At 34.3% G+C, this 13,047-nt stretch overlaps 2 pseudogenes; both read left to right on the plus strand.

The window, feature by feature from the left end:
- The first annotated feature begins 2,905 nt into the window (after positions 1-2,905).
- Positions 2,906-4,132, plus strand: LOC149528950 (cell division cycle 20.3, cofactor of APC complex-like; annotated as a pseudogene).
- Positions 4,133-6,216: 2,084 nt separating this feature from the next.
- LOC149528951 (cell division cycle 20.2, cofactor of APC complex-like) overlaps positions 6,217-13,047 on the plus strand; it is an 88,751-nt pseudogene continuing 81,920 nt past the window's right edge.

Consider the following 13,047-nt stretch of genomic DNA (forward strand, 5'->3'; position numbering starts at 1 on the left):
ATGAAAATGACTTCAAAAATGCCAAAAAAAGGGGGTTAAATAAAGTCTTCCAAATTGGGTACCCGATTTGTAAGAAATCAAGTACCTGATTTGTAAGAAATTCGGTACTCGATATTTAAAAGTAATTGGGTGCCCTATATATGAGTGCCTCGGGCACCCGATCTGCTTTTGAATATTGGGTACCCAATTTTTGAAATTTAGCTCAGGTGCTCGAAGCTTAATTTTAAATTGGGTACCCATTTTTTAGAAGTACAATTCTGTGGATCTAACTTTCATGGAATTGTGACCCAACTTCTTGCGGTCACCCCTACCTGTTAATGAGTTGATAGAAATGAATTCCAAAGTCCAAACTCCAAGGGAATGACATCTAGAATGTCACTAGAGAGGATAGACATCCTCTAATGCCAAGAACAAATCTAACACTCACACATCCAAGTTCTTATGAAATGCAATTCACAATAATCTAATGCTAAAAAATGAAGCTCCCACCTCTATTTATACTTTTCCTTCACCCTTCTAGAAGGAAATAAAATGTTAATTAATTGCATTTACTAGAAGCTTCCCCCTTCCAATAATTAATGCACTCTATAGAAACTTCTCCCTTGTAATAAAATAATTAATTGTGCTTCTAAAAAATTAAATTACTAGAGGCTTCCCCCTTTCCAATAAGTAATGCACTATCTATCTCCTTGCATACAACAATTAATTAAATTAATTAAATATAAAGTGACGTTCTAATATTAACTTATTTAATGAATTTAATGACTTTTAATATTAATTTCTTATTTCTCCACTTAGCCTTTGGAGAATGTAAAGGCTAAGAAATCCATTGTGTTGCTAAAAAGATTGGGACATTACAGTCTGCCCTCCTTGAAATTGTTTGTTCTCAAGCAATCGTGCAACACAATGAACTCCAACCTCCTCCTGGATCCCAACTGAAGTAGTATGTGACATCCCTATGGCCATTAAACCAACTACAAACTAGCATCATCAGGACCAACCACATGTCCTACAACCTAGCTCCCAAAACTTGTGTTGATGATGTAGAAGTTAGAATGTCACCAAAAGGCAACTTCATAGAAGATCTATGAAATCTCTTCTTCCCTATATCCACCCACATAATATATATTGGGCTAGAATCCTAATCATCACCAACATGCATTGAAAAATATGTAGTTATAGGAGAACCATATGCATTCATGCCAACTGTATTAAAAATAGGTGTAGCCACATCAAAATATATGGAGATTGGAACAACACTAATTGCTGCAACAGAAAATTGAATCAAATTTGTACTTGATGAAAACTCATAATCATCAACATGTGTGCTTTCATTAGAACACACATCAAGAACTGCATGCATACTGCTAAACTCCTCATTAGATGGTTCAACTGACACAGAAGTGGCTGTTGATATGACAGTATCCTTGCATTCTCCTAATCTCACTATTGTTGCATCACCATCCCCTGATAAAGCCTCATTCCCATTATGTCTATTATTACCATTAATGCTATTCTTAGGACCATTGTTGTTGCCTCGGCCTCCATTATTATTGCCCCTATTGTTGTCATTTCTCCCATTGTTATTGTTTCCATTGTTGGCATCACCTTGATTATTATTGATGTCGATTTGTCTAGCTATAAGCTGCAACATTGTATCCATTCACCTATTCCACTCTTGTTGCATACACTACCCCTCCTCTAATGTATCTAGTAACCATCTAAACATGACATCCTAATCTGACTTTTCCCTCCATCTGGCTATCCCAAATTTTCTATAAGACCTCCAAAGGATGGTAGAACTTATAACTCTGATACCACTATAATAGGCACCCGAGAAATGCCCAAGAAAAGAACCAACTTCTAATAAAGATTGAACCACTACTGAAATAATATTAGTTCTCAAACTTATAAAATCAAATACATAGCAAACTCACTAATTACTCTAGCATCATAAAATCAAATACATAACAAACTCTTCAACTCACTAATTACACTCAATCCACTTGTAACTGAAAATGCATCCAAGGTGTCTGTTAATGAGTTGATAGCAATGAATTTCAAAGGCCAAACCCCAAGGGAATAACATCTAGAATGTCACAAGAGAGGATAGATGTCCTCTAATGCCAAGAGCAAATCTGTCACTCACACATCCAAGTTCTTATCAAATGCAATTCACAATAATCTAATGCTAAACAATGCAGCTCCCACCTCTATTTATGTTTTTCCTTCACCCTTCTAGAAAGAAATAAAATATTAATTAATTACATTTACTAGAAGCTTTCCCCTTCCAATAATTAATGCACTCTCTAGAACCTCCTCCCTTGCAATACAATAATGAATTGTGCTACTAGAAAATTAAATTACTAAAGGCTTCCCCCTTTACAATAATTAATGCACTGTCTGGAAGCTTCTCCTAGCAATACAACAATTAATTAAATTAATTAAATATAAAGTCACCTTTTAATTTTAATTTATTTAATGACTTTATAAGAAATTAATTTAATCAACTTCTTATTTCTCCACTTAGCCATTGGAGAACGTACTTGACTGAGTTATAAGGACATTACATTTCTCAACATAACCATTACACATTTTTATTAAAAATGAACTGTCATTAATTTAATTGGTACCCCTAAAAATTCAGAACTACCCCTTCATAAATAACTCTCTTTCAGCACTTACATAGATATCAAACTAACTTTCCCCTCTATAACTAACACTTTTACAATTTGGTGGTTACAACTTTTGCTTAACAGGCTATTGGGATCTATCCTTTTATTTGTTGGTTACCTCATTACCATACTGAAAATTAGATAACGTACTAAGTATGTTGTATATCCTAATTTATCTTTAGGTTCAGCACACGTTTAATATTAATTTTTAATTTTTATTATATTTAGTTATGTTTTGTTGTTGTGAATTACAAGTCTTATTTCAGTTCATACGATGAAGAAGACATTTGGATCACCTCAAATACCAAGCATCGGGATTTGATCCAGAAGAACTAAGATCACCCGTCCTCAGCGAAAGAATTGGCAGCTCCAATACAAAATGTCTCTATTGCATTTACCTTCTATTTTTGATAGAAATGTAGCCCTTTTTAAGACTTTTTTATTGATGTTAACGTCATCATTGTTTTCTCCTTATATATTGATAGGTTTATTGCTAATAGAAATTCCATAGATTTTGATTGGGCTCGGTATCTTCTTAATAAAAGCAATATCAGTGAAAATGCGTTCTCCATGGAAGAATATAACATGGAGCAAGAAGCTAGCTCTGTGATGGATGCCAATAAGATGTCGAGAATTTTAAGTTTTAGTAAAAAACCATCAAAGTAGGGATTGCACTCCATCTATTCTGAAGCTCTTTCTATTGAAAATGGGGCCAGAACTAGCGGATCACAGAGCCACTACATACCTCAAGTAAGTATTGTTCAGATTTTACTTCAAGAGATTTGGAGACATTTGATTTCCGTTAATCATTTGTTTAGTCTTTTGAGTTTGATATGGAATTCCAAAGAAGATTAAGGATGGAAAATAGACTGTTTCAACATCATATTCTAAAGTTTGATTCTTATATTAAAAGTGTTAAATAGTTAAAGTTGATTTAAGTTGCTAGAGATCCATGGCCATTATGACATAGCATGCAGATAGAAGGTTGGATGCACCAGATCTTGTTGATGATAATCATTTGAATCTATTAGATTGGAGTGGAATATTTTGTAAATAGCTTTTGGCAATGCAGTTTACTTATGGGATGCAAATAGGAGCATTACCTCTGAGCTATTGACTATGGATAGTGATGTTGGTACAATAACCAGTGTTAATTGGGCACTTGATAGGAAAACAATTGCCATTGGATTGACTAGTTCTGATGTACGAATTTGGTACTTAACATCTCATCCAGAAGTAATGATCATGAATTCTTTAATGTCTTAATTAAACTTTTATCGTCTTAAAGTGCTACCTTATTCACATATTAGTCTCATCACATTGAATGTAGTTGAGATCATTGAAAAGTCATCATGGCCATGTAGGCTCGCTTTTCTAGAATGACACTATGTTTTGCAATTGGTAGTGAGGATAGTAAAATAATATTTCATGATGTATGTTGGTCTGATTTTTCATAGTATAGAGAAAGTCTAAATTTTTGATGAAAAATCATTTAGGTCATTGTATTTTGCAAATTAGGGTTTTGTTCAATCATATTTTTCAAATTTTTAGGTTAACCTAGTCATGCCCTAATTCATGTGTTGTTGAATTCTATTAAATTCTCAAGGTTTGTCTCTTAGCACAGCCATTAAAATACCCTAAGTAAAAAAAACCCTAAGTCTCTTTCCAAATTTTAAAAGGGTTTGTAGAGCACTTAAGTTTTTTCCTTTACGGTCTTACAATATAGGGTTTCATGTAAGAATGAGATACCTTCTTCCTCTTGTTTCCATCATCACATTTTATCATGCAACATAAAAGTGTAAAGAAGTTTTTCTTTTCCAGGGATATGCTTTTGTTTTTTTGTATTAGCGAAACAGTTCATTTTGAGGCTCCTTGATCATACGTTTGGTCTTTGGGTGAAGAAGCATAAAGACTTTTTTATGCTTTGAAACTGGTTTTACAACTTTACAGTGAATAGTTGAGTGGGTGAGCAAAAGAAAGCTTGAAAATCTATTCCTTGTCATACGTTAAAGTGTCAAGCATGTGATTGTAAAAGGTTTTAAAGGATATGTGTCAGATCGCTTTACGGGGTTACGAGTAAACAGTTGAGCAGAAGGGCGAAAAGGTGTTGTGGTTTGATATACGCACATATGTTGTAGTGAATGGTGTAAAGGCATAGTGCCCCGACATGGCATAAAGGATGGTTTGTAAGAATGCATAAAGTGTTTTATGGTTCTATAGGTAAATGGAATTTGTAAGAGAAAAAGTGAGGTTCAATTGTGTTTATGTGCATATGTTTCTTGGACTTGCGAACAACCATAAAGCCATATTATAACAGTGATCGTTCTAACTGGGACCTGTTGATTTGTTAGATGGGCCCTGATGCTAGCAAATCAAGTGGTGACACATCATACATATCAGATCGGCCAAGCCCGCGTGGCAGACAACTTAAGTTCTTAATATTGCATGTGCTTAAAATCAATAGTGATGTTCTTTCCCATTTTTCTAAGATTCAATCTAGGTTGTTGATAAGTGAAAGATGAAATTCCTCATTACACCTTTATTGTTGCAGGGTAAGTATATGAACAAAGATCTATTTCATCCCTTTCTCTATGGTTATGAGTTAAGCTTTACTATATAAGCATAAAAGGATAGATGAAGAAATGAAGACAAGGCTTTATTCTTTAATGATAAAGGAGAAATGTAAGAGTGAGATGCCATTTGTAAAGGCTTTTTGATGTTACGAGGTTAAGAGAACTCGTACAAGCATAAAGGAGAAATAAAGAATAGATAAGAGGTATTACAATACCATGGGGAAATCCTAGATCGTATGAATGGAGGATGGATGTCTAAAGAATTACGATGTCCTAGGTAATGAAGTAAGCGTAGCAGCATAAAAGAATTTTTTGAGGTTTTTGTTGATATGTGTGCGTGTGAGCATAAAGGGTAAAGAGAAGGTTATAACAAAAGCTTTACACTCATATGAGGAAGGTTTGAAGTGTAAGAATGAAGTTATCAATTTAGAAGGCTTGAGATTCTACGGTGTAAAGGGTCGCATAAGGATGTAAAGGAAATTTCAATGGAGTGTTTAAGAAGCCCTAACACTTCTATGCTTGGGATGTTCTAAAGCATCATTGGAAGAAAGTAAAATCTTGCCAAAGGTGTTTCTAGGGTTATGAGGATTCAAATATTTTGACTTAGTGTAACAGCAGAAGACCAAAATTTGAAAAGAAAGCGGCTGAGGTCTCATGCCAATTCAAAAACAAGGACAAATTCACCATGGCCAAATAAAATAAAACATTGAAAAGGACATCAAGATCGAATTTCACGGTTGATATTCCTTGCTATCAGCCTATGAGTGTGGTATTAAAAGCTCATGCATGTAGACTTAATTAAAAAGCTAGTGGACTGAATGATTAAAACATAAATATTTGATTGAATGTCCAAAATATTGCCATTCTGAAGAATTTGTGTTCTTGCTCAGAAAATTTTTATAGGTATCCATAGCCTCATGATTTTTGTGTTACTATGCAAAGAATTCAAAGTATAATTTGTAGAGAAAATGGCTGATAAGGAGGTTGAAGAGGTTTTTGAGGAAGAGGTAGAGGTTGAAGACAAAGGTGACGATGTTGTAGAAGTCATAGCGGAAGAAAAAAGGAAGAAGGGCACTATGAAAGCTGAGAAAAACTCAAGGGTTAGGAAGCCCAAAAAGCATGCTAAAGATTGGCTAAAAATTCTTCTAGGGTCATCAAATGCCATTTCAGCAAATGATCACATCTTCAAAGACCCTTATTTCCTAGTCAACGATGCAAAATGTCCTAGAATTGATGGTTTCAACTTGTTTCTATATATCTACCAAAACAAAACTGAAAATGTGCCTGTATGCAACCCATGGAACAAAAATATGGTGAAATTGATATTTCTATAAGTGTTTGTTGATGTGGACCTGCTAAAGGCATTGATAAATTCCTACAATCTAGTCACCAGAACATTCCAAAGACATACTAGGAGTTTTTTGTGCACATTGGATAGAACTTCTTTCATAGAGGCTTTTGGATTGGAAGGGTAGATGGATGTACCTATTGAAATTGAAAATTTACAAATTAAATTTGGGAGAAATAAGACCTATTTTTTGAACAATGTTATGCTGCCTCATATTCCCTAGAATGTTAAAAAAGTAGGGTTGATTCCAAGGAAAGTGGCTGATCATTTGCCCTTGAGCAGATCCAAGAATTATTTCAAGAACAAAATATATGGGCTACACAAAGTGCTGAGAAGTGACGGTGTAGAGAGGATTGTGTCTATGGTTCCCCTGATGGCTTGTGACATACAAGACCCCTTCCACGATAAAGAATATGATTATGTGGCCTTTATCATGGACAACATGCACAATCAAATTGTCAATGCAAAGAAGGGAGAATTGAAAGATTTCAAGTTCCACTATTACTCAATGTTGATGCACCTTATCCTATACTACAACATTGGTTACATCAGCCAGGACTTCATTGATCAAACATCTAATGAATTTGGTGAGTTACCTATGCAACTTTGGACTCACATTTGGGATAATAATTTCCATTATTCAAATGCACTTGTATTTTTTTTATTTTTTTAGTTATGTTATTATGAGGCAATTAGATCATACTTTCTTCTTAAGGGCACCAAATGTTTTAAAAACCTTGCTTAGACCTTCATTCTTAGATGAGAAAACAAAATTAGATCATAACTTGGGGGACATCTTTTTGTTTAAGGAGTGCACCTTGATGAGAATAGATGCATGGCCATAGCCTCATCATCTTCTACCCAAATATTTACCCCCTAGGTTGGCCATTATTGAATTCTTTTGGCAGTTTTTACTAGTGAACAAAGAAATGATTCCTCCTTCTCTGCATAAGCCCGCATTTGTTTGTAGAAATTTTAAGGTTGGGGTTTTTGAAATAGGAAATAATTCATATGAGGAGTTGAGTGAATACCTAGGCCAATACAAATTTTCTACTGGGCCTTATAGGATGTATGACCCTAAAAAATATATTACCAATGAGGTTAAGGCCATTGGGGGATACATTCTATCTCCAGGAAAGACAATCCCTATGGAGGATTTAATTGCTAACATAGTAGCCACAGGGGAGGCTGATGAGCTATTAAGAAAGTATGGTGAAATAAGGAAGGTAGAGGAAGCCATGAGAAGGACCAACCCTAATTTTAAGGGTTTTTACACAGAAATTCCCTACCTTGGCAACATGAGAAAAATGGTAGATGATTTTGAACACATCATGTCTCAAATGCCACATGAGCCAAAGGGAGAAGTAGCCACTATAAACAAAGAATCCCTTGAGCTAGATCTACAGTTGCAAGTTGAGTTGGAGGAGGAGCAACCATCAACTTCAACATGGGTGCCAAAGGGCAATAAAAAGCAGAAGACAATGCACATCCCAGAGAGGGTTGTATGTAGAGCCTTACAAGTAATCCTAGGGAATGACGAGTATTTTTCTGATATTAGGATAAATTATCTACAAAAGAGGGCTACAAAGGCAGGAAAAGCCTCAAGTGATCTTCAAATTGCAACATCAAGATTGGATGACAGGCTCATCCAATCTAAAAAGTTTATGGAAGATGATGATTTCATCAAATCATCAGAGTTTAAAATCTTTCTTTATAAAATAAAATAGAATCAGCTCACATTGAGCCTTATGCCAGGAGAAGATCCTAAGAAAAATAAGGAATTAGTTCATAAACTACTTGCCTATGACCCAGAAAGTGAGACAATGAGACAATGATCCATGTAGAAACTAGGGAGTTAGTACATAGGAGTGGTATGATTTTGATACCCAACTAGGATATTGAGAAAGCTTTTTTACTTGATCAAATGAGAAGACATGATAATGACAATAGTTATGAAGCTAGTAGCAGTTAGGGGTTGAAGAGGGGGTTAGGTTTTAGTGTAGATACAAAATCCCTAGCAGTGTGGAGTGTTGCCCCTGACAGCAAAATACCCAGAATGATGGATATACAGGAAACTACACAGGGATACATGATTGTGTGAACATTAGAAAATACTACTCGAAAAGAAATCTCTAGCCTAGTCAAAAACTTTGCACTCAAGAATGAGGTAAAGGTAGATGAAATTGAGGATAGGTTAGCTACTATATACAATGAATGTCTAGATATTAGAAAATTTTATGAAGGGGAGCTCAAGACGAGCTATGTACAAAAATAGAGAATAGAAGAGTTGGAGGGGAAAATTCAAAGTTTAGAAGCAAAAATTGCATCCCTCAAAGAGTGACTCAAAGCTACAGCAGAGGTAGAACATGCACCTAGGTAGGTGGAAGAAGAAAGGCACACTATAGAAGCAGAGGCCTAAATAGAGGAGATAACTATAGGAGTAACAGTGCTAGTGCCTATGGTTAATGTGGAGATAGAAGCATCTTAGTCTGATAATGCAACAAAGAAAAGTGTTATGATGAATGTAATAAGCCATAGAATAAGAACTTTGAAGAGAATATCTCAAGATGCCTATAGTGCATTCATCAATCTACAATCTGCAAAGCAGGTATGCAAGGATTCAATAGGATGGCTTGATCCTATCTTTCAACAATGGGGACCATATATGCAATTCTTTTACAGATTGATACCATTGTTAGCCAAAAAGCTAAATCTTCCAGATAAATTTATTGTTGTAAAAGAAGGCATGGACAAAGTAAATATTTTTTGCAATTCTTCACAGGGAAGCTGGTAGCAATACAGAATAAAATGAAAGTATTAACAAATGGTTTTCATTATTTAATTCTTTCTATCCTTGATTCTGATAGTAAAGTGAAAGATTTCAATGAATGGTCTAATTCTTTTGACCATATTGTAGACCATCCACAGGTGGCATCTATTTTCCAAGATTATATTGATGAGTGTGTTTTCAATAAACTTATTGACACCGTATTCAAGGTTGAAACTGAAATGAATAGGTTTACTACAGAGGGGAAAGTGATTACTGATGCCAAGTGGCAGAAGTCTATGAATGAACTAGCAACAACCAAGGCATGTGAATGGCCCACCAAGAGAGAAGTTGTTGTCTGGGAAGCAATTTCAGATATTAGAGCTTTACCAATAGGGAGAAGCTAAAGAAAAAGACAAAGTTAATGATTTTATGCTCCAGCTATCATTTGCAACTATTTTTTATTGTTTCTTTTTGAATTAAAGTGTCCGAATTTTTTGAAAAAAAAATTTATACTCATTGTTGTAAAAGGACACCTGTCAATCACAATTGCCCTTTGCTTGCTGCAACTCATGTTATATAAATGAGTTTTCAAGGCATTGAGAGGGTCTGAATTTTTGTATGTTTTTAATTTTCAAGAAAGTACAGTTGGTCCAATCATGTGTAGTTTTTTTTGAGTTTACTTCGAGTCATGTACTTTTTTGATGACAAATAGAAATGATAGAATCAATATGAATTTATGGGTTCTTTACTAAGTTTCTATTGGTTATTGTACTAGTTAGCAAAAAGGATAATGTAAAAGGGTATTTACATTAGATCGATGTCACCATTTTCTATCTCCATTTCATGAATTTGTTAATTTTGAGATCAGTTGAATAAAGTTCAATTGATTGAATATAGTTTGGATGGGTTATGTATTGGTTATATTGTTGCTTTTAATTCAATGGATTATGTAAATGCTTCACTAAATCAATAGAATTCATGAGTTTATGAAGAGGATATCACATAAGAATGGAAATAGGTGGTTACAGTTGATAGATTCAATTACAAGTTAATTGAACAAGTTCTCTTGCTAATAGTTGACTCTTTGCCCCCATGGATAAAGCATTGGTCATATAAATTAGAGGTGTTGGAGAGTAAATTCTACTTCTACATGTCAAAAAAAAATTTGAATTCAACGTCATTTTCATTCCATTGTGTTCAAGGTTATAATGTTGGTCACCACTCATTTACATTAACTTCTGAGTCTCAGGTAGTTGATGTTTCTAGGAATACTTGTAAATTCTAGGAGAATTATGACCACATCTACTTATGAGGGATGCATATAGAACTTGAAAGCATTAAGGAAATTGGTAAACTGTGTATGTGTTTAGGGATAAAAGATGAGAATCAAAATGAAACTAAGATAATTTTCACACAATAGTTTGCATTAGAATCATTCCTAGGTATACCCACCTAGGTTTTGTAGAGCCTAAAGAGTAGAAAATCACCCTTGGTTTTGTTGAAGTTGGGTCCAAATGGTTTACTTATGTAATTGTTAATAGGAATTGGCTAATCCTTAGGTTATTTGAGTATTATCATTTTGGTATTGAGCATTTTGTTGCTCAGTAGTTTCAAACACCAACAAAATGGTGACTCTGTTGGGGAAATAGCACTTTTGGTGTCATAAACCAATGTACCATTTAAGATCTATGTTTCCCTTGGGTAGAATCTGAGGTAGGTGTTTTATGAGAACTTTTCTGTGTTCTCAAGGGTTATTTGCATTTTGTCTATGATTATTAATGAAACAATTGTGATCTATTCAAAAGTTTTTCCCATTCTAATAGGGTGGGTGGTGACTCACAAGGTTATAACTAGTGTCATTGTTTAGAAGATTTTTTGTCTCAAACTCATGGCAAACAAAAGAAACACATAGGAAAATGTGAGGAAAAACTCGAGAATAAAATTATAAACTGGTCTTCCCCCTAGGGGAAGATAGAATTGGGCTATGAAGAGATCTCAAATGCATAGAGAAGACCATCCCTAAGAGCAACTAATAAGGGGAGAGAATGTTAATTTTTCTTCCATGGAAAAAGAATAATCTTGCCAAAGTTCTAGATCCCATCCTAGACTATCTGGTGATGACTTTTTGAGCACACCCAAAGTAATATGCCAAGAAACTATAGAGTTGTACAATACACCCAGTTTAGACAAAAAGAATAGCAACAGTCTTTTTCAATGAAGTACAAACCCTTTCTTATCTAACAATTCTCAAGGAGAAGTAGCACCAAAACATCTAGATCCTAAGATTTTCAATAATGAAAATATTGCTAGTTCTGAGTTTACTATCCTAGATCCTAATGAGATTGAAGTCTTGAGAATGCAACTTGCTGAGCAAGAAGCCATAAATAAAAAGTTGCAAAAGGAAAGGGAGGAAAATATTGCAAAAGCCTTTGAAGAAAAGCAAACATTACTTAGGAAAATTGCTACCCTAAAGAAGAAAAATGAAATAGCAGCTAATGCATGGCAACTAGAGATTATAGGTCAAGTTGAACAGCTTAAAATACAAGAATAAAAGTTGTTGGAAACTTAAGATAAGAACTTAGAAGGACTTGAAATACAACAGATCAAAAATTATAGTGCTTTGGAAGCTAACAATAACAAAGCAAAAGATGTAGGGCATGCTATTGAAGCTAAAGATAAGGGGAAGCAAAAGGAGATTGGGGTTAAGATTAATGAACCAGCAAAGATTGTTTAGATCCATGATTCTATGTCACTTTTCGATATTGAGTTGGAGAAGAAAAGGAAAGAAAAGGATGCTTTGGTTAAGAGACTGGAGATTGCAAAAAATGAAGTAGCCATAGTTGAGATAAATAACAAGATCAAATTATTGGAGAATGCTAGAAGGCAAACTGTAGTTATGCCCAAGGAGGATGGTGGATCTAATGATGCACATCAAAATACTACTAAGGTACTTGTTCCTTTTTTATCCTCATTTTTACATAAAGTAGATCTAAAAAAAAAAATTGGTGATGCTAGGACCAGTAATACTCTGGATAACACTAGGAGAAATATTGACCATCATCCTAAGATTGATTTACAAAGAAGACCTATCCAATTAGAGGGTTATAGGAAAATATGTTTTGATGGAATACCTGGTTACCCTAACCCCATCCCACAAGAAATAAGGAAAAGGTTTCCTAAATTTGTTGGGAACAATGCTATCACTTGTGAAGACCATTTGAGGAGTTTTCTTGATATAATGAGTGATTATGAGGTTGAGGTTGAAGATGTTATTATGAAATTCTTTGTTCAATCATTAACTGAAGATGCTAGAGAATGGTTCAAAAGACTTCTTGAATTATCTATTATTGATTGGAAGGATATTGAGTACTATTTCAAAGAACAATATGGTGACAAGTAGAATCAAAGCTATATCCTAAGTGAATTTAGTAATATTAAGAGGTTACCTAATGAATCTGTAACTAAATTTAATAATAGGTTCCAAAAAAGAATGTATAAGCTCATGCAAGCCATGAGAGTTGATGATAGAATCTATTTGATTACTTATTTGAACACTTTTGATGGAAAAATTGAATACCAGCTTAGGGATAAAGAACCTAGGACCTTAAGGGATGCTTTCATAATTTCTATAAATGTGGAAAACAATTTGAGAATTTCAAGAAGGCTGGAACATAAAAGAGA

The sequence above is a fragment of the Cupressus sempervirens genome, chromosome 11 (assembly GCF_028749045.1).
Source record: "Cupressus sempervirens isolate cs-2001-9-10 chromosome 11, ASM2874904v1, whole genome shotgun sequence".
Taxonomy (NCBI): domain Eukaryota; kingdom Viridiplantae; phylum Streptophyta; class Pinopsida; order Cupressales; family Cupressaceae; genus Cupressus; species Cupressus sempervirens.